Raw genomic sequence first — 27,082 nt, 5'->3', positions numbered from 1 at the left:
CATGCCTATGAACCGCCGATTGTCCTTGAAGTAAAAGCTGCAGTATCTCGTCCCAAGATTGATTACATGTAAATGTAATAAATAAATCTGGACGACCATAGAGACGAACATACGCAATAGCATCTTGAGCATATTCATGCATATGACGGGGACTGCCAGCATATGACGAAGGTAAAATTGTTAATCTTCCAACGTTTGTGGTATTACCGTCATTTATAACTGCATCTCGCAAATGAATGTATTGTTCAGAGCGGAGCTTGGTCTGATTCAGGCGGATATATAGCAAACGTTCTGATTCAATTTTAGCATACATATCAACGATAAATTGGTGAAACAATTCACGGCATTTTAAAATATAATTTTCTTCATCCTGCCGAATCATTAGTCTATAGGAATAATAATGCATTGCACTGCATTTCTTATTCATTTCTTTGTTAGTGGCTGGATTCATCAATTTAATATTAAAGTGATAGCCGTCGGCTCCATCCCAAAAAATGATAGGATATTGTAGGGCATCGTAGCATCGATGAGTTTCAGCAATTCTTAACAACTGAGCGTTTCGCTTATGTAGAATAATATCTCGAGGTAAAAACTGATCACCGACCATAACGATTGCCACTTCGTCGATAGTCGGAGCATTGTATCTACGCACATGTTGGCCAGGAGGCGTTTTGTCAGCGGAAATAACAATTTTATGAGTATCAGTAGGCATCAAATCGATGGCTGTTTTGAACAGAAGCACTAACTTATTATTTTCGTGGAAAAGATGTTGCAATTGGGAAACGATTGTCCTTTCAACGTTGGGAGAAATTTCGCAACGTGCATTCAATTCAGAATTTCTATCACTGATGAAGTACAATTGTAAAAATTTATGATTCTCGCCTGAGAATGGTAGAAGGGACCCTGCTTTATGATAAATTTGCCCTTTTACTTTGAAAGTAGACATAAATTGATCTGGATTTTCGATTTGGGCTCCAAACGACGTCATTTGGAAACATGAGTTGTATTGTCTGATTTTTGACAAAAAACGCTTAGATTCTGACGTAGTTCCAGTAAGGAAAGTCTTCAATGGCTCTGGTGGTGCAGCCAATAGAGGAAGTTTAACTTTTCCTGAGGCGCAACACATTCCCATTGTTTCACCATTGAATTTCAAGGCCTTGCAATAGGGACAAATTTTAGACATTGTCCCGATTTGAACACATCTACTCAAGCTATAATCATCGACTGGGTTGTACCTGAATGCCAGGCGATAACTTTCAGATTGCTCTGATTCCTCGGCACGCTTTCTTTTCTTACTTTCTCTATCAGCAGCAAGCCTGTTTCCCTGCTGGTCTTTTGATTCCTCGGCACGCCTTCTTTTTTCACTTTCTCTTTTAGCAAAAAGTCTGCTTCTGCGTAGCTCTAGTAGTTCCTCGGCACGCCTTCTTTTTTCACTTTCTCTTTTAGCAGCAAGTGTGCTTCTGCGTTGCTCTGGTAGTTCCTCGGCATGCTTTCTCTTCTTTCTTTCTCTATCAGCCTCAAGCCTGTTTCCCTGCTGGTCTTTTGATTCCTCGGCACGCCTTCTTTTTTCACTTTCTCTTTTAGCAGCAAGTCTGCTTTCGCGTTGCTCTGGTAGTTCCTCGGCACGCTTTCTTTTCTGACTTTCTCTATCAGCAGCAAGTTTTTTGGCATAGAATCTTTGAGCATCTTCATCAGTCATTATAAACTTAAACATTAATAGAATTCTACGCGAACATACGTTTTATATAACTTGAATGACGTCACGCCTTCAAGGCAAAAATGATGGCAACTAATTTCATGACGTCAGCCGAAACATGACGGCGAACATATGTCTTATATAACTTGAATGACGTCACCTTCAAAGCAAAAATGATGGCAACTAATTTCATGACGTCAGCCGAAACATGACGTCACCTGATCCACAGATCCACACACAGACAACTTATTTTTATATATATAGATATATATATATATATATATATATATATAGATATATATATATATATATATATATAAATATATATATATATATATATATATACATATATATATATATATATATATATATATATATATATATATATATATATATATATATATATATATATATATATTGTCTGTGCATATATATATGTATATATATATATATATATATATATATATATATATATATATATATATATATATATATATATATATATATATATATATATATATATATATATATATATATATATATATCTATATATATAAAAATAAGTTGTCTGTCTGTGGATGTGTGGATGGATGTGTGGATGGATGTGTCAGGTGACGTCACCTGAAAAAACTGGATTAGGTGACGTCAAAACTGAAAAACTAAAAAAAGGCAAAAACTACAAAAAAAAACTAAAAACTAATAAAAAAAATAAAAAAGCTAAAAAACTAAAAAAACTATAAAGGTAAAAAACCAATAAAAAACTAAAAAAAAAACTGAAAAAACTAAAAAAAGGCAAAAACTACAAAAAAAAACTAAAAACTAATAAAAAAAGTAAAAAAGCTAAAAAACTAAAAAAACTAAAAAAACTAAAAAAAGGTAAAAAACTAAAAAAAATAAAAAATAAAAAAAAACTAAAAAAAAGGAAAAAACTGAAAAATAAGCTAAAATAAAGGTAAAAACCAATAAAAAACTAAAAAAAAAAAGGAAAAAACTAATAAATGACGACACTCAAAGAGAAAGCGACCAGGACAAAAAACTAAAAAAAAAGGCAAAAACTACAAAAAAACTAAAAACTAATAAAAAAAATAAAAAAGCTAAAAAACTAAAAAAACTAAAAAAAGGTAAAAAACTAAAAAAACTAAAAACTAAAAAAAAACTAAAAAAGGTAAAAACTAAAAGAACTAAAAAAGAAAAAAATAAATGACGACACTCAAAGAGAAAGCGACCAGGACAAAAGGAATGTTCGATTAGCAATCAACAAAGCACCGGGACACAGGGAGTATAAATGACGACCAGGACACAAGTAAAAAAAAAATTTAACAAAACTAAAAAGAAGGTAAAAACTACAAAAAAACTAAAAAGAAAAAAAAACTAAAAACTAATAAAAAAACTAAAAAATCTAAAAATCTAAATAAACTAAAAAGGAAAAAAAAGGAAAAAAATAAGGAGAAAAACAAAACTAAAAAACGAATGTATATACAGACCGGTACACCGGGATACAAATGACGACCGGGACACAGGGAATATAAATAACGACCGGGACACAGGGACACAACTACAACGGGGACACCGGGGGAAACAGGGGGATATAAATGACGACCGGGACAAAAAAACTAAAAAGAAATAAAAACTAAAAACTAATAAAAAAAAACTAAAAAATCTAAAAATCTAAATAAGCTAAAAAAGAAAAAAAAAGGAAAAAAATAAAGGAGAAAAACAAAACTAAAAAACGAATGTATATACAGACCGGGACACCGGGATACAAATGATGACCGGGACGCGGGACACAGGGAATATAAATGACGACCGGGACACAGGGACACAACTACAACGGGGACACCGGGGGAAACAGGGGGATAACCTGACAATCTATTTATATGCAAAGACAATGGGACAGCAAAGAATGTTGTATATTCGCAAGTTTTACGTAGTTAAAACCATATATATATATATATATCTATATTCACAGGTGGGACATAGGGACACAACTACAATGGCGCGTAACTATTATGGCGCGTAACGACTTACGCGCGCGGGGGGGCTTGGGGGGGGCGCGAAGCGCCCCCACCAACTAGGTGTTGGGGTGGCGCGAAGCGCCACCCCAACAGCTAGTATATATATATATATATATATATATATATGTATATATATATATATATATATATATATATATATATATATATATATATATATATATATATATATATATATATATATATATATATATATATATATATATATATATATATATATATATATATATATATATATATATATTTAACTATGTAAAACTTGCGAATGTACAACATTCTTGGCTGTCCCATTGTCTGTGCATATAAATAGATTGTCAGGTTTACCGAAACTTGAACATGCAACATATAATTGTCCATGGGAAAAACAATCTGTATTCAGATCTATACCTCATTATTTTAATGATTCCCCTTGAGCTTTGTTGATGGTGATTGCTAATCGAACATTCCCTGTGTCCCTGTCGTCATTTATATATCCCCTGTGCCCCCCGCGTCCCCGTTGTTGTTGTTTCCTTGTGTCCCAGTCGTCGTTTGTGTCCCGGTGTCCCAGTCTGTAATTTCTCTTTGAGTGTCGCGGTTATATTCCCTGTGTCCCGGTGTCCCGGTCGTCATTTTTGTCCCGGTTGTCATTTGTGTTCCGGTGTCCCGGTCTGTAATTTCTCTTTGAGTGCCCTGGTCGTCATTTATATTCCCTGTGTCCCGGTCGTCATTTGTGTCCCGGTGCTTTGTTGATGGTGATTGTTAGTCGAACATTCCTTGTGTCCCGGTCGCTTTCTCTTTGAGTGTCCCGGTCGTCATTTATATTCCCTATGTACCGGTGTCCCGGTCGTCATTTGTGTCCCGATGTCCCGGTGTGTAATTTCGTCAATTTTATTTTGAAAAGAATTTGTCTATCCCTCCTCCATTACGCTGATGAAGTCCTAAATTAAGAAGAACCGCTTTGTCTATTGAATAAAATTTGTATGTGGTTAGTAGGGAGAAAGCTGTAGTCGATCCTGCTGTTGGTAATATGACGTCAGTCGACGCACAGACACACAGACAACTTATTTTTATATATATAGATGTTCCGGTGTCCCGGTCGTCATTGTGTCCCGATGTCCCGGTGTGTAATTTCGTCAATCAACAAACATGACGTCAGTCGACACACAAAAATGACGTCACTCGACACACTCACACACAGACAACTTATTTATATATATATAAATATATATATATATATATATATATATATATATATATATATATATATATATATATATATATATATATATATATATATATATATATATATATATATATATATATATATATATATATATATATATATCTATATATATAAAAGTTGTCTGTGGATCTGTGGATCGTGGATCAGGTGACGTCACCTGAAAAAACTGGATCAGGTGACGTCAAAACTGAAAAAAAGGCAAAAACTACAAAAAAACTAAAAACTAATAAAAAAAATAAAAAAGCTAAAAAACTAAAAAAACTAAAAAAAGGCAAAAACTACAAAAAAAACTAAAAACTAATAAAAAAGCTAAAAAACTAAAAAAACTAAAAAAAGGCAAAAACTACAAAAAAAACTAATAACTAATAAAAAAAATAAAAAAGCTAAAAAACTAAAAAAACTAAAAAAAACTAAAAAAGGTAAAAAACTAAAAAAACTAAAAACTAAAAAAAACTAAAAAAAAGGAAAAAACTGAAAAATAAGCTAAAATAAAGGTAAAAACCAATAAAAAACTAAAAAAAAACTGAAAAAACTAAAAAAGGCAAAAACTACAAAAAAAAACTAAAAACTAATAAAAAAAGTAAAAAAGCTAAAAAACTAAAAAATAAAAAAAAACTAAAAAAAGGAAAAAACTGAAAAATAAGCTAAAATAAAGGTAAAAACCAATAAAAAACTAAAAAGAAAAAAAGGAAAAAACTAAAAAAAATTTTCATCTAAAAAACTAAAAAAAACTAAAAAAGGTAAAAACTAAAAGAACTAAAAAAGAAAAAATAAATGACGACACTCAAAGAGAAAGCGACCAGGACAAAAGGAATGTTCGATTAGCAATCAACAAAGCACCGGGACACAGGGAGTATAAATGACGACCAGGACATAAGTAAAAAAAAAACTAACAAAACTAAAAAGAAGGTAAAAACTACAAAAAAACTAAAAAGAAAAAAAAACTAAAAACTAATAAAAAACTAAAAAATCTAAAAATCTAAATAAACTAAAAAAGGAAAAAAAAGGAAAAAAATAAAGGAGAAAAACAAAACTAAAAAACGAATGTATATACAGACCGGGACACCGGGATACAAATGACGACCGGGACACAGGGAATATAAATGACGACCGGGACACAGGGACACAACTACAACGGGGAAACCGGGGGAAACAGGGGGATAGAAATGACGACCGGGACACCGGGACAGGGAATGGTCGATTAGCAATCACCATCAACAAAGCTCAAGGGCAATCATTAGAATCATGAGGTATAGATCTGAATACAGATTGTTTTCCCATGGACCATTATATGTTGCATGTTCGAGAGTCGGTAAACCTGACAATCTATTTATATGCAAAGACAATGGGACAGCAAAGAATGTTGTATATTCGCAAGTTTTACGTAGTTAAAACCATATATATATATATATATATATATATATATATATATATATATATATATATATATATATATATATATATATATATATATATATATATATATATATATATATATATATATATATATATATATATATATATATATATATATATATATATATATATATATATATATATATATATATATATATATATATATATATCTATCTATATTCACAGGTGGGACATAGGGACACAACTATAATGGCGCGTAACTATTATGGCGCGTAACGACTTACGCGCGCGGGGGGGCTTGGGGGGGGGCGCGAAGCGCCCCCGCCAACTAGGTGTTGGGGTGGCGCGAAGCGCCACCCCAACAGCTAGTCTATATATATAAAAATAAGTTGTCTGTGGATCTGTGGATCGTGGATCAGGTGACGTCATGTTTCGGCTGACGTCATGAAATTAGTTGCCATCATTTTTGCTTTGAAGGTGACGTCATTTAAGTTATATAAGACATATGTTCGCGTAGAATTCTATTAATGTTTAAGTTTACAATGACTGATGAAGATGCTCAAAGAGTCTATGCCAAAAAACTTGCTGCTGATAGAGAAAGTCAGAAAAGAAAGCATGCCGAGGAATCAAAAGAACAGCAAGGAAACAGGCTTGAGGCTAAAGAACGCAAAACCGCGCAGTTAGATGAAGATCCACCTGGACAGCGAGAGTCAAAACATATTAAAACTGAAAATGATAGCGATGATGATTGGGTTTGGGATTTTGACTTGGATAAGGTCATCAATGACTACCAGATTTTAGTTAAAAAAACAAAGGTTCGGCTGAAAAATAAAAAAAAGAAAACTGAAAAAAGAAAAAAGAGAAATTACAGACTGGGATACCGGGACACAAATGACGACCGGGACACAGGGAATATAAATGACGACCAGGACACAGGTATTTAAGAATATCGTTCAAAGACAAATTTTTAATTGTAAGAAGACCGTTGAAAGAGAAATTTCTAATTGTAAAATGACTGAAAAACCTACAATGGCAACGGTACCACCATCGAAGTAGATAACCAGTGGGTTTACGGCCAACCTACCATCTTCAAAGATACCACGATAGGAAGACTCTACACCGTTCACCCCAATCAACATGAATGCTTCTTTCTACGCCTGCTTTTGGTGAATGTACCCGGTCCGACATCCTTTGAGTATTTGAGAACTGTAAACGGTACTATACATGACACTTACCGTAGTGCATGCCAAGCTCTGAATTTATTGGAGAATGACCAACACTGGGATAACTGCATCAATGACGCGTGCGAAACGTCAACCCCAAGTCAAATTCGTACACTTGCTCTCCATCAGCTCCTACAGAGTTATGGGAAAAATATAAGTCAAAAATGTCCGAAGATATACTCCATCGAAAACAGTTAGAGACGTCAGAAATGACTTTTGATTTTACATCAGAAATTTATAACGACACTTTAGTTATTATAGAAGATTTGTGCGTACGTATGGCAAACAAACCTCTTCAGAATTTGGGAATGCCTTCACCTAACCGTATCGCTGCTGTTTCGACATGTGTAGAATTGGATCGTGAACAAAGTTACAGTACGAGTGATCTATTGTCGTATGTACAAAATAACATTTACAAGTTAACGTCGGAACAAAAAGACATTTATGATACGATAGACTCAATTTCAGGACGTATACAACTACCTGCTGATTTCTGTAGTTTAGTGACGTCCAAAAATGAATAGATTGAAAAAGTATTTCCGAATATTCTAAAAAATTATAAAAATAATAAATGGCTTTTAGTTATTATAGAAGATTTGTGCGTACGTATGGCAAACAAACCTCTTCAGGATTTGGGAATGCCTTCACCTAACCGTATCGCTGCTGTTTCGACATGTGTAGAATTGGATCGTGAACAAAGTTACAGTACGAGTGATCTATTGTCGTATGTACAAAATAACATTTACAAGTTAACGTCGGAACAAAAAGACATTTATGATACGATAGACTCAATTTCAGGACGTATACAACTACCTGCTGATTTCTGTAGTTTAGTGACGTCCAAAAATGAATTGATTGAAAAAGTATTTCCGAATATTCTAAAAAAATATAAAAATAATAAATGGCTAAGTGAAAGAGCGATTCTCGCACCCAAAAATATAGACGTCCACGAAATCAACAATATTGTTTTGACCAAGATTCGAGACCAGGCAGTCCTTTGCAAGTCAGTCGACACAGTTTTGGAACCAAATGAAGCGGTTAATTATCCATCTGAATTTTTAAATTCCATATATCTTTCAGGGTTTCCACCACACGTGCTACAACTAAAAATAGGCGACCCACCAAAGCTTTGCAATGGCACGCGACTTGCCGTAAAAAAAACAATGGAAAGCCTAATAAAGGCGACAATCTTGACAGGGCATTTTGAGGGTAAGGCTGTTCTTATTCCTCGCATTCTCATGATTCCAACGGATCTGCCTTTTCAATTTAAAAGATTGCAATTCCCAATTCGATTAGCATTTGCAATCACCATTAACAAAGCTCAAGGTCAATCATTAGAAAAATGTGGTATAGATCTTAATACTGATTGTTTTTCCCATGGACAATTGTACGTTGCATGTTCGAGGGTCGGTAAACCTGACAATCTATTTATATGCAGCGACAATTGGACAGCGAAGAATGTTGTATATTCGCAAGTTTTACGCAGTTAATTTGTATTGTATCCATCTATCTATCTATCTATATAAAAACGAGTTGTGTGTATGCATGTTTGTTTGTTTGTAAAAAGAGCGTTTGCATATGACGTCATTATTAGTGCATACGGCTTTGTATATGCACAGACAATGGGAAAGCCAAGAATGTTGTATATTCGCAATTTTTACGTAGTTTAACTCCTGCAGACGAAATGAATGCTTGCCTGAAAAATTCTAATTTATGGGCACACGTAAAAATATTAAAATTAACTATAAATATGCGTGTCCGATTGCAAAACGATGATTCTGGTCAAACATTTTCAGATCAATTGCTGGCAAATGGAAACGGAAAGCTTCCAGTAGTGGGAAAGCCAAAAATGTTGTATATTCGCAATTTTTACGTAGTTTGAAACACATATATAAATCTATCTATATTCACAGGTGGGACACAGGGACACAACTACAATGGCGCGTAACTAATATGGCGCGTAACGACTTACGCGCGCGGGGGGGCTTGGGGGGGAACGAAGCACCCCACCAACTAGGTGTTGGGGGGGCGCGAAGACACTCAAAGAGAAATTACAGACTGGGGCACTGGGACACAAATAACGACCGGGAGATATAAATGACGACCGGGACACTCAAAGATAAATTACATACCGGGAAACCGGGACACAAATGACGACCGGGACACAGGGAATATAAATGACGAACGGGACGCTCAAAGAGAAATTACAGACTGGGACACTGGGACACAAATGACGACCGGGATACTGGGAATATAAATGACGACCGGGACACAGGGAATGTTCGATTAGCAATCACCATCAACAAAGCTCAGGGGCAATCATTAGAATAATGAGTTATAGATCTGAATACGGATTGTTTTTCCCATGGACAATTTTATGTTGCCTGTTCAAGAGTCGGTAAACCTGACAATCTATTTTTATGCACAGACAATGGGACATCAAAGAATGTTGTATATTCGCAAGTTTTACGTAGTTAAAAACATATATTATATATATCTATAACGAAAAGAGAAATCTTTTCTCTTTTATCTATATTCACAGGTGGGACACAGGGACAAAATAACAATAGCGCGTAACTAATATAGCCCGTAACGACCTAGGCGCGCGGGGGGCTTGGGGGGGGGGTTGGCACCCCCACAAACTAGGTGTTGGGGTGGCTCTTCGTGCCACCCCAACAGCTAGTATCTATATATATATATATATATCTATCTCTATTCACAGGTGGGACACAGGGAACCAACTACAATGTCGCGTAACTAATATGGCACGTAACGACTTAGGCGCCTGGGGGGGGCTTGGGGGGTCCCTGAATGCTGGTCCTTACTTTCAGTTGAAAAAACTTTTTCATATTTATTTTTTCATTTTTTTTTAAATGCGAAAACATCCTACATGGAAATTCTCTTCCCCCTTGACCAATTCATCCATGGAAATTTCCCCAATATATACCCCTCCCCTCAACCCCTTCTACCCCAACCAAAAGAATCTCCCTGAAAACGTCTTTACGCTTCCCAATAACCATTACTGGATGTAAACACTGGTCAAAGTTTGTCACTTGCAGCCCCTCCCCTGGGGACTGTGGGGGAGTAAGCCGTCCCAAAAGACATGGTTTTTAGGTTTTTCGACTATGCTGAATAAAATAGTTATCTCATAATTTTGATCAGGTGACTTTGGGGAAAAAATGAGCGTGGAAAGGAGCCTATTTACGTAAAAAGGCCACTAGAATAAGCCCTCTCGCGACATTCTACGACCACTGGGTCGATACGATCACTCCTGGGAAAAAACAACAACAATAACAAAAAAAAACAAATAAACACGCATCCGTGATCTGTCTTCTGGCGAAAAATACAAAATTCCAGATTTTTGTAGATAGGAGCTTGGAACATTTACTGTAGGGTTTTCTGATACGCTGAATCTGATGGTGTGATTTTCGTTATGAATTTTTTTTTATCACTTTTAAGGGGTGTTTCCCCGTAATTATAAAATAAGGCAAATTTTCCCAGGCTCGGACTTTTGACTTAAATCAACATTAAAATGTGAACTATTGGTATCAAAATTCAATTTTTTTTATAGTTTCGGTTACTATTTAGCCGGGTCACTCCTTACTACAGTTCGTTACCACGAACTGTTTGATAATTTGGATTTCGTAAGAATTATATTGAATTATGTAAAAATTATTTTGTTTTTTGTAAGGATTACATTTTGTTTTATAGGAACAGTTTTATATTGTATATATTAAGTATTATGCATTCTGTAAGAACTATTTTGGATGTTGTAAGAACTTTTTGTGTTTTGTGAAAAGCATTTTTTGTTTTATAAAAACTGTTTTGTATTTTGTAAGAACTGCTTTGTAACAGTTATTTCGGATTTTATAGGAATTATGTTTTATTTTACGAGAATGAATTATTGTATTTCTTTTGACGTATTTTGTATGAAGAATTTTGTACTTTTAAACAACTCTATTGGATGTTGCTAGAAATTTCTTTTATATTTTGTAAGAACGGTTTTTGATTTTATAGGAATTTGTTTTCTTTTGTATGAACTGTTTTGTATTTCGTTTGAAGTATTATGTATTTTTGTATGAACTGATTTGGATGCTGTTAGAACTGCTTTTTATTTTGTATAACGTTTTCTGCAGTCTGTAAAAACTATTTTGGATGTTGTTACAGTCTTTTGTGTTTTGCAAGAAGTATTCCGTATTTTGAAAGAATCATTATGTGTTTTGTAAGAATTATTTTGGGTTTTGAATGAAGAATTTTTATTTTGTCCGAACTTTTTTTGTATTTTGTAAGAAATATATCTAAGTATGTAAGAACTAGCTTGTACTCTGTTGACTGTTTTGGATTTTGTAAGAACCTTTTTTTTTTAATTTGTAAAAAGTATACGGAATTTTGTAAGAACTGTATTGTTTTTTGTAAAAGCTATTTCTTATTTTGTACGAAATATTCTGTATTCTCTAAGATATAGTTTGGATTTTGTAAGAATTTTTTTACTTTATAAGAATCTTTAAATATTTATAGATTGTATCTTTTTTTCGTAAGAACTATTTTGTATTTTGTTTGAAGTGTGATGTATTTCGCGAGAACTATTTTGCATATTGCTAATATTTTTTTGCGATTTGTAGGAAATATTTTCCATTTTATAATAACTATTTTTTAATTAATTGAAAATGTTTAGTGTTTTGCAACAGCTACTTTTGAATTTCTTAGGAAGTATTTTGTATTTTGTAAGAACTATATTGAATTTTGTAAGAAGTAGTTGCTCTGAAAAACTTACTCTTGCATGTCCATTGTTAACAAATATTTTTTTTTTCATGACTTCTTAGGAATTTCATACATCACTTGTATGAGAAGACACATTTACATTTCCGAATGACGTCACCTTTATTGTTGGTTCTATATTTAACAGGCTCATTTTTTAATATATTCAACACTATAATTATTGCGCTACGAGTACATACTGTTGTGATGTAAATCTCATTATTCTTTATTCTCTCAACAAATGTTGAGTTTTATTTTATTTTGTCTCAATGACCAAATCATCAAATAGAGTAAATGCTTTGAATCCGCAACAATCTGAAATAATTTATCAAAATAATTTCTAGCAAGGGCCCGACTGAAATAAAATAGTTCCTCCTTTTGGGGTGTCTGAAACAATTCTACAAATTATCTTCTCTCATAGGGCCGTCTGAAATACCCCCTCGAATTGTTTTTATCATGGTACCATCCAAAATAACACCTCAAACCGTTTCTAATAGAGGGCCGTTTGAAATTATTCCTCCAATCATATCTCGCATATGACTGTCCGAAATAAACATTCAAATAGTTTCACCCATATACCTCATCAAATACTTCATGCCTGAAGTAATCCCTCAAATCACTTCTATCACATCTTTGAAAGAATGTCATTCCAGAAGTAGGAGTATGTCCCCTAAGGTTGACATGTATTAAACCAAAGCCCATTACCCTGATATCCCCTAGATTTGTATTCAGCTGAAGTTTATTGCTTCTAGAACCTTTGAAACTGTTTATTTAGATTCAATTATTTTTCCAAATTAACGAGATATCGTGTGACTCTTTATGTGTCCATTTAATTCATCTTTAGCAAAAAAAAAAAAAAAAAAACAGAGCGTAAAAGCACCAGTAAAAATAAATCTAAGGGCCAGGCTCAGTTTTCCTAAGTTTTTTAAAGGGTCAGTTCCCCAAAGTTTCCTTAAGAGAATCTTACATGGCTTTTCGTCATTTGGTTCAAAGGGTTAGTCCCTATAAAAATCTCGTTAAATCCCTATTCTCCTAACAAAATAAAAATTGACTATATTAATTGTTATTTTACATCACCAGTGTAAAAAATAATATATATTTAACACCAGTTAAATATATCGTAAACAAATCTTTTTACGGAAACTTTGAGTTGCTGCAAGAAGTGGCGACCAGCAATATCTACTGGTAGAGGTGACCAAAGCATCGATAGGATTATTTTAAACCTTTTCTTTTTATTTTTAATGATCGTATTTTAATATAAATATTTTTTTATTTATATTTTGAGGAGGACGGCTCTTGGACATACCGGTCTTTATATTCATTCAAATACAGAATTCCACTGTCTTACAAAAAGAACTGCTTATTTTTCTTCTTGTTGTTGATGTTTAAAATCAATCACTCAAGTATGAATCAGAGCTCGATGCTGCACTCCGCCGTTTGGACCATTTTATTTGTTTCTTAGTGTCAGTGTCAACGGTGAAAATAGTTATAAGGAAATTAAAGAAAAAGTATTCTAGAGGTGTTGTGGACAAGGTTTAAGGTCTACACTTGTTTTTATGGTAGTTCTAAGCTCGCTGACCATTTTACATTATTTTATTAGATGTTTATTTCTTCTGGATTAGTGCCTGATGTTTTTTCAATAGGTACAGTCTCTCCGGTTCTAAGAAAAATGTAAAGGCCAAAAACTATGAAATATAGTTCGTTTTCTACTCCCGATCGTCAGTTTAGCTTTAAAGTAGGCCTTTCTAGAGACATAGTACATTGTGTTCTTGCACACATGCTGATTGATCGTGATGAAAGGAGGGGAAAGCTTATATTGGTTACCCATGAGAGTAGGCGAGCTTTAGACCCCGGAAAACGTGTGCAGCTTCTTTTAAGCGCCCTTCAACCTGGTCTGTCTAGGTCTATTATTGTAACATTTAGAGATCTATATTGTAAGTTAAAAGTAAAGATAACATTTCCCGGGGCATCTACTCTGATTAATAGGCCTGTAGTATTGATTCCTGTTTGCAAGGGTTTTATGCGGGGAGCTCCCCTCCTTAATATAACAATAGTGCTATTGGGGCACAGCAGATCATATTACAGAGTTGTGTGTTTCTTGTAAGCAAAGTTATGTTATTTAATTATGCTGATGATATCCTGAGGCAATCTCGTATCATATGATTGGTCTTTAGCTTAATTAAATAAAAAAAAAGAAAGTTTTTTAACTGCAAGTAAGGAGCTACATTAAAACTTAAAACGAACAGAAACTACTTCGTATATGAAAGGGGTTGTCTCTTACTCAACGCCTAGCTCTTTACGCTAAAGTTTGACTCTGTCCCAACTCTACTTTTTTAAAACAATAAGAAAAACTTTAGCGTAAAGAGCGAGGCGTTGAGTAAGGGACACCCCCTTTCATATATGAAGTAATTTCTGTTCGTTTTAAGTTTTAATATAGCTCCTTACTTGCAGTTAAAAATATTTGTTTTTTATTTAATTTCTGAACATTTTTGAATTAATATATGCTTTGATTTTGGCTCCCTGCACATGAATAATTAAAACGAAATTTGCATATAAATTTTTTTTACTTAATGGCTTTCTTATAGTTTTGATCGGATGATTTTGATAAGAAAAAGGGGTGGGGGAGGAGGCCTAGTTGCCCTCCAATTTTTGGCTACTTAAAAATGCAACTTGATTTTATTATTTTTTGTACGAACATTTGTGTTAGTAATAAACATACGTACCTTACGAATTAGCTTACGTAACGAACTTCTATATTTGTGTATTTTAATTACGTATATGAGGAGGTTTGCCCCCTCGTCAATACCTCGCTCTTTACACTAAAGCTTGAATTTTATCCTAAATCTTTAAGAATGACCCCTGAATCACAAAGGCCGTAGAATAAATAGTAAAATTTAATAAAAATACTTTAGCGTAAAGAGCAAGGTATTGTGAAGAAGACGAACCCCCTTATAAATGTCATATTTTATGTTCGTTTTAAGTTTTAATGCTACAGTCATCCCCAATGACATTGTTACAAGGTTTTCGACTAAGTTGAACATAATGGCTATCTCAAAATTTTTATCCGGTGACTTTGGGGAAAAAATGTGCCCTCCAATTTTTTTGTCACTTTAAAAGAGCACTAGAACTCTTAGAGATTTCTGTTAGAATGAGTCCTCTTGCAACATTCTTGGACCAATGGGTTGAAACGATCACCCCTGGAAAAAAAAACAAAAAAAACAAAACAAAAAACAACACGCATCCGTGATCTGGCTTCTGGAAAAAAATACGAATTCCACATTTTTGGAGATAGGATCTTGAACTTTTAACAGTAGGTTTCTCTGATACGCTGAATCTGATGGTGTTATTTTCGATAACATATATGATTCTATCACTTTTAAGGGGTGTTTCCCCCTATTTTCTAAAGTAAGGCAAATTTTCTCAGGCTCGCAACTTTTGATGAGCAAGACTAAACTAGATGAAACTTATATATTTAAAATCAGCATTAAAATGTCATTCTTTTGATGTAACTATTGGTATCAAAATTTCGGTTTTTAGAGTTTCGGTTACTATTGAGCCGGGTCGCTCCTTACACGTTACCACGAACTGTTTGATGACAGTAAAAGTGAAATACTTGTGTGTGACCCCCGTTCTAAACAGGCTTCTTGCATACCTGTTCGGCTCGGTGATAAGTTGTCCACCACTTCTAGCAATATTACTTATCTTCGCCGGCCAATTGCGTCAAATCTTAAACTGACTTGTTTGGCTTTTATTTGGCATTTTGCTGAAAAAGCCCGCCGTACCTACGGAGTCCTTATCGGTAGTAGATTATTGTTTAACTGTTTTTGGTTGCACACCTTTATAGTATGTTTGTTATGCCACATATTCTGTCGTTACCTCCCTTGATCCAAACAATAGTTCTTATGTATTATTATAATTTTTCGGTTGTATAAGATATAATTTACGCTGTACTGATTCTCTATATTGGTGTTTTTTATTAATAGTTATCTTTGGTATTTTTAACGTATATTTCTTTTTTTTTTCTTTTCTGTCATTATTCCTCTTGTTATTTTTAGCTTTAAAGTGGGTAATAAATTTATTCATTCAGTCAAAATAGTTCTAAGAGATACTTGTTACAAAACATTTCTTACGGAACACAAAATATTTCTTCCGAAAAAAACCAGTTTATAAAAAACATTAAATAGTTCTTAATAGTTTGTAAAAAGTTTTTAAGAATTATTTTGTATTTTATGAATACTATTTTGTATATTCTAAGAACATTAATCTCACGCTTATTGAGCCCCAACGAAACAAACTAAAACTCAGTCAGCATAATGTAATCTAAGCGAAAAATCAGTTGTGGTGTCATCGATAGCTTTAGAGAGAAAAAATGGCAGCACTGTAGTAGGAAAATAGAAACGATGCCACCTGCGAATGTTTATTAATATATGACATCAGACAACATGAATAATTACGCAATATCAGATAACACATCATGCAACAGTAATCAAGTCCCCAAAAAATTCCGAAAAGAATAAGAATAACTCAAAGTTCCGACAAATAATATAAATTTCATATAATCAACATAAAACTACGAAGAAGCTAAAGCTGTAGTTGACCCGGTTGGTATCTCAAAGGACCAGATTTGAGGGTTGTCACATGATGTTTTATATTGTTTCACTGACAACATTAATGATTACGAAATAGCAAATAAAACATCATTTATGAAGTTCTCGGAGATATGCCAAGAAATTCTCAGAAACCAGGATGCCTATTACTAAAATGATGCCAAAAAAGGTGTTAGCAACTCCAAATGTACATCAGGATATCAGCTGCAACAGTATCTGTGCCCCAAAAGACTAGGTGTGAGGGCTGTCACATGATGTATTGTATTGTTTCACTAACAATATGAAAGATTAAGCAATACCAGATAACTGATATTGTTTTACTAAAAACAAGAAAACTGAAAGTCCTACGTTGTTTCACTAACAGCAAGAAAGTCCAAAACAAGTCCCAAAACAAACAACATAATTTTCTTTAAATCAGTTGAAAATTACTTAAAAGCTAAAAATATAGTTGACTGAATTCATGTCGCAAAAAACCAGATATGAGGGCTGTCAAAGGATATATTGTATGGTTTCACTAACAACATGAATAATTACACAATACCAGATAACGCACCATTCTTGGAATTCTTGGAAATATGCCAAGAAATTCTTGGAAACCAGGATGCATATTCCTGGAATGATATCGAAAAATGTGTTATAAATTCCAATAGTACATCGGAATATGTGTTCCAATAGTATCTGTGTCACAAAAGACCAGATGTGAGCGCTGTCGCATGTTGTATTGTACTGTTTAACTGACAACATGAATAATTACGCAATACCAGATACCACATCATTCTTAAAATTCTCGGAAACATACCAAGAAATTTTAAGTGGCTCAGAATGCTTCTAAGTACCAAAAAAATCTAAGCCCCCCCCCTTATTTTTTTATATATAAAATCAAAGGAAAACTGCTTAGAAGCTAAAAATGTTGTTGACTCGCTTGTTATCTCAAAAGATTAGATACGAGAGCTATCCTGGGATGTATTGTATTGTTTCACTGACAACATGAATCATTATGCAGTACAAAACAACGCATCATTCTTGAAATTCTTGGAAACATGCCAATTAATTCTTAGATACCAGGATGTATATCCTTGGAATGATGCCAAAAAGGTGTTGGCAACTCGAATAGTACATCGGAGTATGGACTACGACAGCATTTACGCCATACCAGATAACGGGTCATTCTTTAAATTTTCAGAAATATACCAAAAGATTCTTGGTGTCCAAAAATAATAATGAAGTCTCCAAAATGAAAGTAAAACAGTTCAAAATAGGGATGAAACCTTTATATTGACAATGAATAGATATAAAATTATTTAACTGGATATTTCGAACACATATACAGTGTTTATCATCAGCAGTAAAACTAAAAGACAGGAATAAAAATAAACAAAATTTTCAAAATTCCAAAAAGCTCTAAAATTCTAAATTCTAAAAATTCCAAAAAGTCCCAAAATAAATATTAAAAAATAAAATCAATGAGAGTTGACTCAGGTGTTATTTCAAAAGACCAGATGTGACCGCTGTTACAGGATGTATTGCATTGTTTCACAAACAACATGAACGATTATCCAAAAAAATTTTGGAACCACGAATGTATATTCTTGGAATGATGCCAAAAAAAGGAGTTAGAAACTCCAATAGTAAATTAGAGTACGTGATGCCACAGTATGCCACAGTATCTGTGTCTCAAAAGACCAGATGTTAGTTGTCAAGAGAGTTTCAATGCGCCCAAATGCTCGAGTTTTGATTGCAAGAGACTTTAATGGGGACTTAATAGATAGTTCATCGCCCAGAACCCAACTCCTTCTTAATTCCGCCCTCCCTCCCTTTATACTCAGTTGCTACCAAAACACAAACTGTCACGTTTATAGGTGTCCTGTCAGCAACTTCTAAACTTGATCATTTTATTGCATCATTCCCCTGTGAAACTGTCGAGGTAATTAGTCACGGCTTTTAGTCGGATCACCTTTCAATAAATTTGAAAATAAATGCCTCTAATTGAATGCAACAGAATGTTAAATAAAATAAAAGTGCCCTGTCATTTGTTGTGCACACACTCAGGCCTTAGTGAAAAAGAAATAGCCATTGGACTTACCACCTATCTTGCAGAAATAAACCATGCATTAAAGTGTGCTGAAGCTTCAGCTGTCCCGTGCAAGAGGGTTAAGAAAGGCTCTCAAGTTCAGGATTGGTAAAAAAAAACCTCCCTTATGTCCACGTGTGAGTCTTCTAAAGTTTTGCTGAATATTTAGAGGAATTTGAACGCCCTTGTGAATACATTTGTGCAAATAATATTCCTCAGCCTGAGTGGACAAACTATTATAAGCATGAGTCTATTTTCTCCCAATCCTGCAGTTGAATCAAAATTTGAACAAGATTCAAGTGCTTGTCAGAAAAAACACGAAGCTTTGACATTTATAATTGAGCGATACATCATTGAGTGATACATCATTTTATTGTAAAAAATTAAAGAAATGAAACGCTGTGGCAGTTGATGGAATTACCACCAGACATTTCGATTATGTGAGTGCTTTTCTTTATAATCATTTATCTTTCATTTTTCAAATGTCTATTGAAAATGGAGATGTTCCTTATCAGTTTACAGTTGGTGAAATAACCCCTATCCCCAAAAAAGGCAAAAATGATTATACAGCGTGTAATTTGTTCCGACCAATAACAGATTCTTGTACTATTTTTTTATTATTTGAATCAGTTATTCTGGATGAAATTGTTTCCAAGTGTTATGTCCCACCCAACCAGCTTGGCTACCAAAAAGGTATTAGCCGGGAGCATGCCCTTTTTGCTTTGATTAATGTTCTTGCTGATGCAGAAAGACGTAGATACTATATTATCCCTTGTGCTTTAGATGTTGCTCGAGCTTTTGACTCTTGCATTTTTTTCCAAGTTTTACTTCAAGAGTATAAAGTAGGGGTAATTTTTGTCTAGTAAAGGGCTTTTTGTATATGTACCATCACCTTAAGGAAAAGTTCAAAGGGGAATCTTCCCTTTTTGATATTTTAAATGGAGTCCATCAGGGTGGCCTTACCTCACGGTCCTTATCTAAAAACTTTGTCTTACATGCCCAAAATTCTGTTAATTTTAGTTGTATTTACCGTGGATTTAATTTGTCATTAATGACATTTTCAGATGACGTTTTGGATTTAAGCCGTAATTTTAGTGGATGCGAAAACGCGTTTCATCAGCTTTATGATGGATATAAAGATATGGGGCTTTCTTTCAATGCAGAAAAAAACATTGTTGTAGCTTTCAATTTTAAAGAGAAAAATGGCCCTACTTTTTCATCTTTAGCTAATACTCAAGTCACCTTTTTCTAAAAAATTAGTTTACCTTGGAAAGCCTATTGAAAAGAATATGAAAGAAACTGTTTTGAATAATCTGAAAATTTGAAAAAAAAAGCTGAGAACTGCTTTTGCTTCAATTGTATCTAATATTAAACAAATAAATAAATTAAATCTCGCAAAAATTTATAATAGCCTAGTCGTACCTCATCTCCTTTCTCTTTATCCAGTTTGGCTGTTTTTTGATGAGCCTCAGAAACTATCTGTTCGTAGAGTATCATTTCGTTATGATAAATTCCTTCTCAGTAACTCTCCTTGGACAAGAAATATTTACTTAATGAATAAATTCCGCATAGTTTCGTCTATATGTGTTATTGATAAAAGGCTTCATGATTTTCGTTCTTCTATGTCGATAGTATTTCATCCTTGGTCTACATTATTATTTATTTGATTGTCTCTTGGTGTTGATTAGATTTGTATTCATTCATAGCTCATTTATTTTTATATTTTTTATTATTCCATCTTTAGGATTTTTCGCCCTCTTTTTGTAAAAGATGGGTTATAAATGAATTGAATTGAATTGAATTAAATTGTACCACTGACAACATAAACATTTATGCAATATCAAGTAACGCATCATTCTCGAAATTCTTGGAAACATATGAAGAAAATCTCGGCGTCCCAAAATTCTTCTAAGTCTTATTATTCTCAGAATGATGTCAAAAAAGGTGTTAGCAACTCCAATGGTACAACGGCGTATGGGTTGCCACAGTAATTACGCAATGCCAGATAAAGCATCATTCTTGAAATTCTCAGAAATAAATCAAGAAATTCTTGGCGTCCAAAAAGAATTCTGCGTCCCAAGTCCCCAAAAATTTGAAGTCAAAAACAATAAAAATAGCGCAATACCAGGTAAAGTATCACTCTTGAAATTCTTGGAAACATGCCAAGAGATTTTGGGAAACCAGAATGCATATTGTTGGAACTATGCCAAAAAGGTGTTAACAACTCCAACAGCGTCTCGAAAGACCAGATGTGAGGGCAGTCACAAGATGTACTGACAACAATGTATTTTTTCTCTGATAACATGTAGAATTACGCAATACCAGATAACAAATCTTTCTTGAAATATCCGGAAATATATAAGAAACACTCTCGGCATCCAAAAATAAAAAAGCCTCAATTTTTCTTAAGTTCAAAACAATAAAAGTATTTCTAAGTCTTATTTTCTATTCTCAGTATAATTCTAAGACTTTTTTCTTATTTTGGAATAAGAAACGATAGTGTAATGCATGCTGGTCATTTTGTTCTCGTTATATGGGAACGGATTATTTTTTGCGTATAAGTTTATTTGTAATCAGCACGTGAGAGTCAATTTAAAATGAATAAAGCGAAAAAAATGTAGAAAATCTTGTGAAGTCTTGCTACTTCACATTTTTGTGGTTAGTTTAGAATAGGTTACATCAAATTAACTGCTTTTAAGTTAAGATCAGTTAGGTTTGGTTGGCTTGACCAGCCATGCTAACTAAACCCTAATTGAAATTACTAAACCTTAGGCTGAATTACTAGACCTAAGCTAATCCAGCTTAAAAGCAGCTAACTTAATCTGGTCTTTTGAGACCCAAATACTGTGGCATCCAATACCCCGATGGAATTTCGATGTTGCTAATAGTTTCCCGATGGAAACTATGGGAATTGCTATCACATTTTTGGCATCATTCTAAATATATGCATCCTGGTTTTACGAGAATTTCTCGCCATGTTTCCTTGAATTACAAGATTAATGCGCTATAGGGTGTTGCGTATTCATTCATGTTGTCAGTGAAACAATAAAATACATCCTATGACAACCCTCATACCTGGTCTGTTGAGATTAAAACTTAGTCAACAGTATTTTTTAGCTTTTTAGCAGTTTTCTATTGATTTTATGAAATCTATGTTTTTGAGGATTTAGAATTATTTTTTTTTACTTAGAATTTTTTGGAACACCGAGAATTTCTTAATATGTTTACGAGAAGTTCAAAAATGATGCGTCATCTGATCTTACATAATCATTCATGTTCTCAGTGAAACAATACAAAACATCTAGTGGCAACCCTCACATCCGGTGTTTTGAAATAACAATTGAATCAACTATATTTTTAGCTGCTCATTAATATTGGAGTTGTTGACAAAGTTTTGGCATCATTCCAAGAATATACATCCTTGTTTCCAAGAACTTCTTGGCAAGTTTCCGAGAATTTCAAGAATGATGTGTTATATGGTATTGCGTAATCATTCATGTTGTCAGTGAAACAATACAATACAGCCTGTGACAACCTTCATATCCGGTGTGTTGAGATAATAACTGAGTCAAAAATATTTTTAGCTTATAATCAGTTTTCCATTGATTTTATGAAATTTATGTCTTTTTCTGAGAATTTCTTTGCACGTTCCCGAGAATTTTAAGATTAAATCGTTATCTGGTATTGGGTAATCATTCATGTTGTCAGTGAAACAATACGAAACATCGTCTGAGACCCCTCACATCTTGTCGTTTGAGATAAAAACATACTTAATTTTGCGGATATGAGTATTTTAAAAATAAATTGTACAAAATATAAAGGAGTTTTAATTGATGAATGTCTTAGCTTTAGCGAACATATAGATTATATTAGTCTTAAACTCACTAGGAATGTTGGCATTTTAAGAAAGTTGAAGTACATTTTCCCAAGAGATATTTTAAGAATACTGTATTAATCCATAATTTATCCTTATCTGCTATATTGTTGTACTGTTTGGGGTAGTACATTTCCTTCTCATCTCCATGATATTCGAGATTTGTAGAATAAAGTACTTCGAGTGGTGTGCGGAGTTGGTTTTAAAGACTCGATAAAAAAGAGGTATATAGATTGCAATATCTTACCTCTAGCAGGACTTGTAACTTTTATATCGAAGCCTGTTTATATATAAATATTTTCAAAATTATTTATTAACTAGCTGTTGGGGTGGCGCACCAACACCTAGTTGGTGGGGCGCTTCACGCCCCCCAAGCCCCCCCGCGCGCGTAAGTCGTTACGCGCCATATTAGTTACGCGCCATTGTAGTTGTGTCCCTGTGTCCCACCTGTGAATATAGATAGATTTATATATGTGTTTCAAACTACGTAAAAATTGCGAATATACAACATTTTTGGCTTTCCCACTACTGGGAGCTTTCCGTTTCCAATTGCCAGCAATTGATCTGAAAATGTTTGACCAGAGTCATCGTTTTGCAATCGGACACGCATATTTGTAGTTAATTTTAATATTTTTACGTGTGCCCATAAATTAGAATTTTTCAGGCAAGCATTCATTTCGTCTGCAGGAGTTAAACTACGTAAAAATTGCGAATATACAACATTCTTGGCTTTCCCATTGTCTGTGCATATAAAAAGCCGTATGTACTAATAATGACGTCATATGCAAACGCTCTTTTTACAAACAAACAAACATACATACTTAACCGCTTCATTTGGTTCCAAAACTGTGTCGATTGACTTGTAAAGGACTGCCTGGTCTCGAATCTTGGTCACAACAATATTGTTGATTTCGTGGACGTCTATATTTTTGGGTGCGAGAATCGCTCTTTCACTTAGCCATTTATTATTTTTATAATTTTTTAGAATATTCGGAAATACTTTTTCAATCAATTCATTTTTGGACGTCACTAAATTACAGAAATCAGCAGGTAGTTGTATACGTCCTGAAATTGAGTATCGTATCATAAATGTCTTTTTGTTCCGACGTTAACTTGGAAATGTTATTTTGTACATACGACAATAGATCACTCGTACTGTAACTTTGTTCACGATCCAATTCTACACATGTCGAAACAGCAGCGATACGGTTAGATGAAGGCATTCCCAAATCCTGAAGAGGTTTGTTTGCCATACGTACGCACAAATCTTCTATAATAACTAAAGTGTAGTTATAAATTTCTGATGTAAAATCAAAAGTCATATCTGACGTCTCTAACTGTTTTCGATGGAGTATATATACGGACATTTTTGACTTATATTTTCCCCATAACTCTGTAGGAGCTGATGGAGAGCAAGTTGTTAAAATGATGCCAAACAATGCACGAATTTCACTTGGGGTTGACGTTTCGCACGCGTCATTGATGCAGTTATCCCAGTGTTGGTCATTCTCCAATAAATTCAGAGCTTGGCATGCACTACGGTAAGTGTCATGTATAGTACCGTTTACAGTTCTCAAATACTCAAAGGATGTCGGACCGGGTACATTCACCAAAAGCAGGCGTAGAAAGAAGCATTCATGTTGATTGGGGTGACCGGTGTAGAGTCTTCCTATCGTGGTATCTTTGAAGATGGTAGGTTGGCCGTCGACTGACTTACCCTGTTTTCGACGTTCAAATACTTTATTTTTAGTATTCCACGTGTAATACGAAGGCACTTCAGTATACAGCAGTTTTTTTGCAAAAGAATCATTTTTGCAAAGCGAAAAAAAAGCTGTTAATTTTGTATCCGGTGGATTCAAGGCTCTTTGTTGCACGTTGGTTTCCGAGAAATAAACACGTTGACCATTCTGTAAATGTACCGCTAAGTGAACAACAGCTGGACTACGTTCATGTATCGGAAATGAAAGAATTCGCCAAACAGCTTCATTACTGCTTATGTATCTTCCAGCCTGATATTGTACGATTTCGTCGAAATCTTTGATTTTGGGCTGCAAGCCAAAAACTGCCATGTCACTGCCTTTGTTGACGTATTCACATATGTATTTTATTGCCTTTACGGAGTTACAGTATTCAACGTTTATGTGTGCATTAAATCTTTTTGATAATAATGGGGAATATGGAACAACCCACTGGTTATCTACTTCGATGGTGGTACCGTTGCCATTGTAGGTTCTTCAGTCATTTTACAATTAGAAATTTCTCTTTCAACGGTCTTCTTACAATTAAAAATTTGTCTTTGAACGATATTCTTAAATACCTGTGTCCTGGTCGTCATTTATATTCCCTGTGTCCCGGTCGTCATTTGTGTCCCGGTATCCCAGTCTGTAATTTCTCTTTGAGTGTCCCGGTCGTTATTTATATTCCCTCTGTCCCGGTCGTCATTTGTGTCCCGGTCTGTAATTTCTCTTTGAGTGTTTTTCTTTTTAGTATTTTTTAGTTTTTTACATTTTTTCTTTTTTCAGTTTTCTTTTTCTTCTTTATTTTTCAGCTTCACTATGAAATACATATCGCCGAACCTTTGTTTTTTTAACTAGAATCTGGTAGGCATTGATGACCTTATCCAAGTCAAAATCCCAAACCCAATCATCATCGCTATCATTTTCAGTTTTGATATGTTTTGACTCTCGCTGTCCAGGTGGATCTTCATCTAACTGCGCGGTTTTGCGTTCTTTAGCCTCAAGCCTGTTTCCTTGCTGTTCTTTTGATTCCTCGGCACGCTTTCTTTTCTGACTTTCTCTATCAGCAGCAAGTTTTTGGCATAGACTCTTTGAGCATCTTCATCGGCTTTTGCCATGGTAAGTTCATCAGTCATTGTAAACTTAAACATTAATAGATTTCTACGTGAACATATGTCTTAAATATCTTGAATGACGTCGCCGTCAAAGAAAAAATGACGACAACTAATTTTTATGACGTCAGTGGACACAGAAACATGACGTCACCTGATCCACAGACAGACACACAGACAGACAACTTATTTTTATATATATAGATATGTTCTAAAAGTATGTTTGAATTAGGAAGTGATATTCATACACATTTTATGAGACAGTCCAATTTAATTTGTCGTCCGCTTGCTATTACCCGTAGATCTCAATTTTCTATTCGGCATTTAGGACCCCATGCATGGAATTGTTTAACTATGACTTTAAGAAACATGGATAATTTTCGTGAATTTCGGCGGGACTTACAGCTATTTTTCCTTAATATTTATGGTTTTGATAGTTGAGTGGAACTCAAGTGGATCCAAGATGTTGATTTTGTTTTAGGCGATACTGGTCAAGTGGTTTTAGTTTCTTTTTGTTTTTTCTTTTTTCTTTTTTAAGTGTAATCCCACATCGATCAAAATGCAGGGTAATTGAATATTTTTTTTCTCTTTTTCTTTTTGCTTCTGGCCATTTTTTGTTTTTTTTATTTTTTTTATTAATAAATCCATCTTTCTGTCTCTCTCTCTCTCTCAACAACATTTCATTGAGAGTTTTCAATCAATGAAGTTTTTCCTTGATTTCATGAAATTTATGGTTTTTTTTGGACTTAGAATTTTGTGGGGAGGCCCGGAATTTCTTGATATGCTTCAAGAATGATACCTTATCTGGTATTGCGTAATTATTAATGTTTTCTGCTGCCAATTATTAATTCACAGTTGTAGAAGGTACTGTTTTTATTTTCCTACTCAAGTGCTACCATCTTTCCTCTCTAAAGGTATAGTTGACACCACTACTGATATTTCACTTAGGTTACATATGCTTTTCATCTGCAACGACCAAGGTATACCTCCTGACCTCTACAGACGCAAGAAGAAATGTAGTGCTCTTAAATGAGAGGATATTAGTCTAAGGACGTTTAATAGAAGGTGGTCAAAGAATTTCATTGATAATAGAGACCTTGCAAAAGCTAGATTCTTTTTTGTTGGCAAAAGTGATGATTTAGTGTGTTTTTTATGCAGGTGAGGATGGAAACTGTGAAATTGTGAATTTCAAGTTTGAAAAAAATCTAAGTTTAAAAAAATCACTACAAATATTATCTTTATAATATAAAAAATCACGAATGACATATCTATAGCATCTTCATTTGGTATTTTCAAAATGCCAAGGTGAATTTTTTTTTACAAGCATATCTAATGTGATTTTAAGACATGAAAAGAAGTCAAAATCTAAAGTT

The 27,082-nt window shown here is 33.9% G+C and overlaps 1 long non-coding RNA gene across 1 annotated transcript in view; it reads left to right on the top strand.

Annotated features, from left to right (window-relative positions):
• Window positions 1-2,246: 2,246 nt before the first annotated feature.
• Window positions 2,247-27,082, top strand: part of LOC136042464 (uncharacterized) — a 56,562-nt gene continuing 31,726 nt past the window's right edge. The window contains exon 1 of the long non-coding RNA XR_010621315.1: window positions 2,247-3,032. This is a non-coding gene — a long non-coding RNA (uncharacterized LOC136042464). The remainder of the gene's footprint in view (window positions 3,033-27,082) is intronic.

This window comes from Artemia franciscana, unplaced genomic scaffold (assembly GCF_032884065.1).
Source record: "Artemia franciscana unplaced genomic scaffold, ASM3288406v1 Scaffold_1322, whole genome shotgun sequence".
In the NCBI taxonomy this organism is placed as follows: domain Eukaryota; kingdom Metazoa; phylum Arthropoda; class Branchiopoda; order Anostraca; family Artemiidae; genus Artemia; species Artemia franciscana.
Note: the sequence above shows the minus strand (reverse complement) of the source record. Positions and strands in the feature narration are given on the sequence as shown.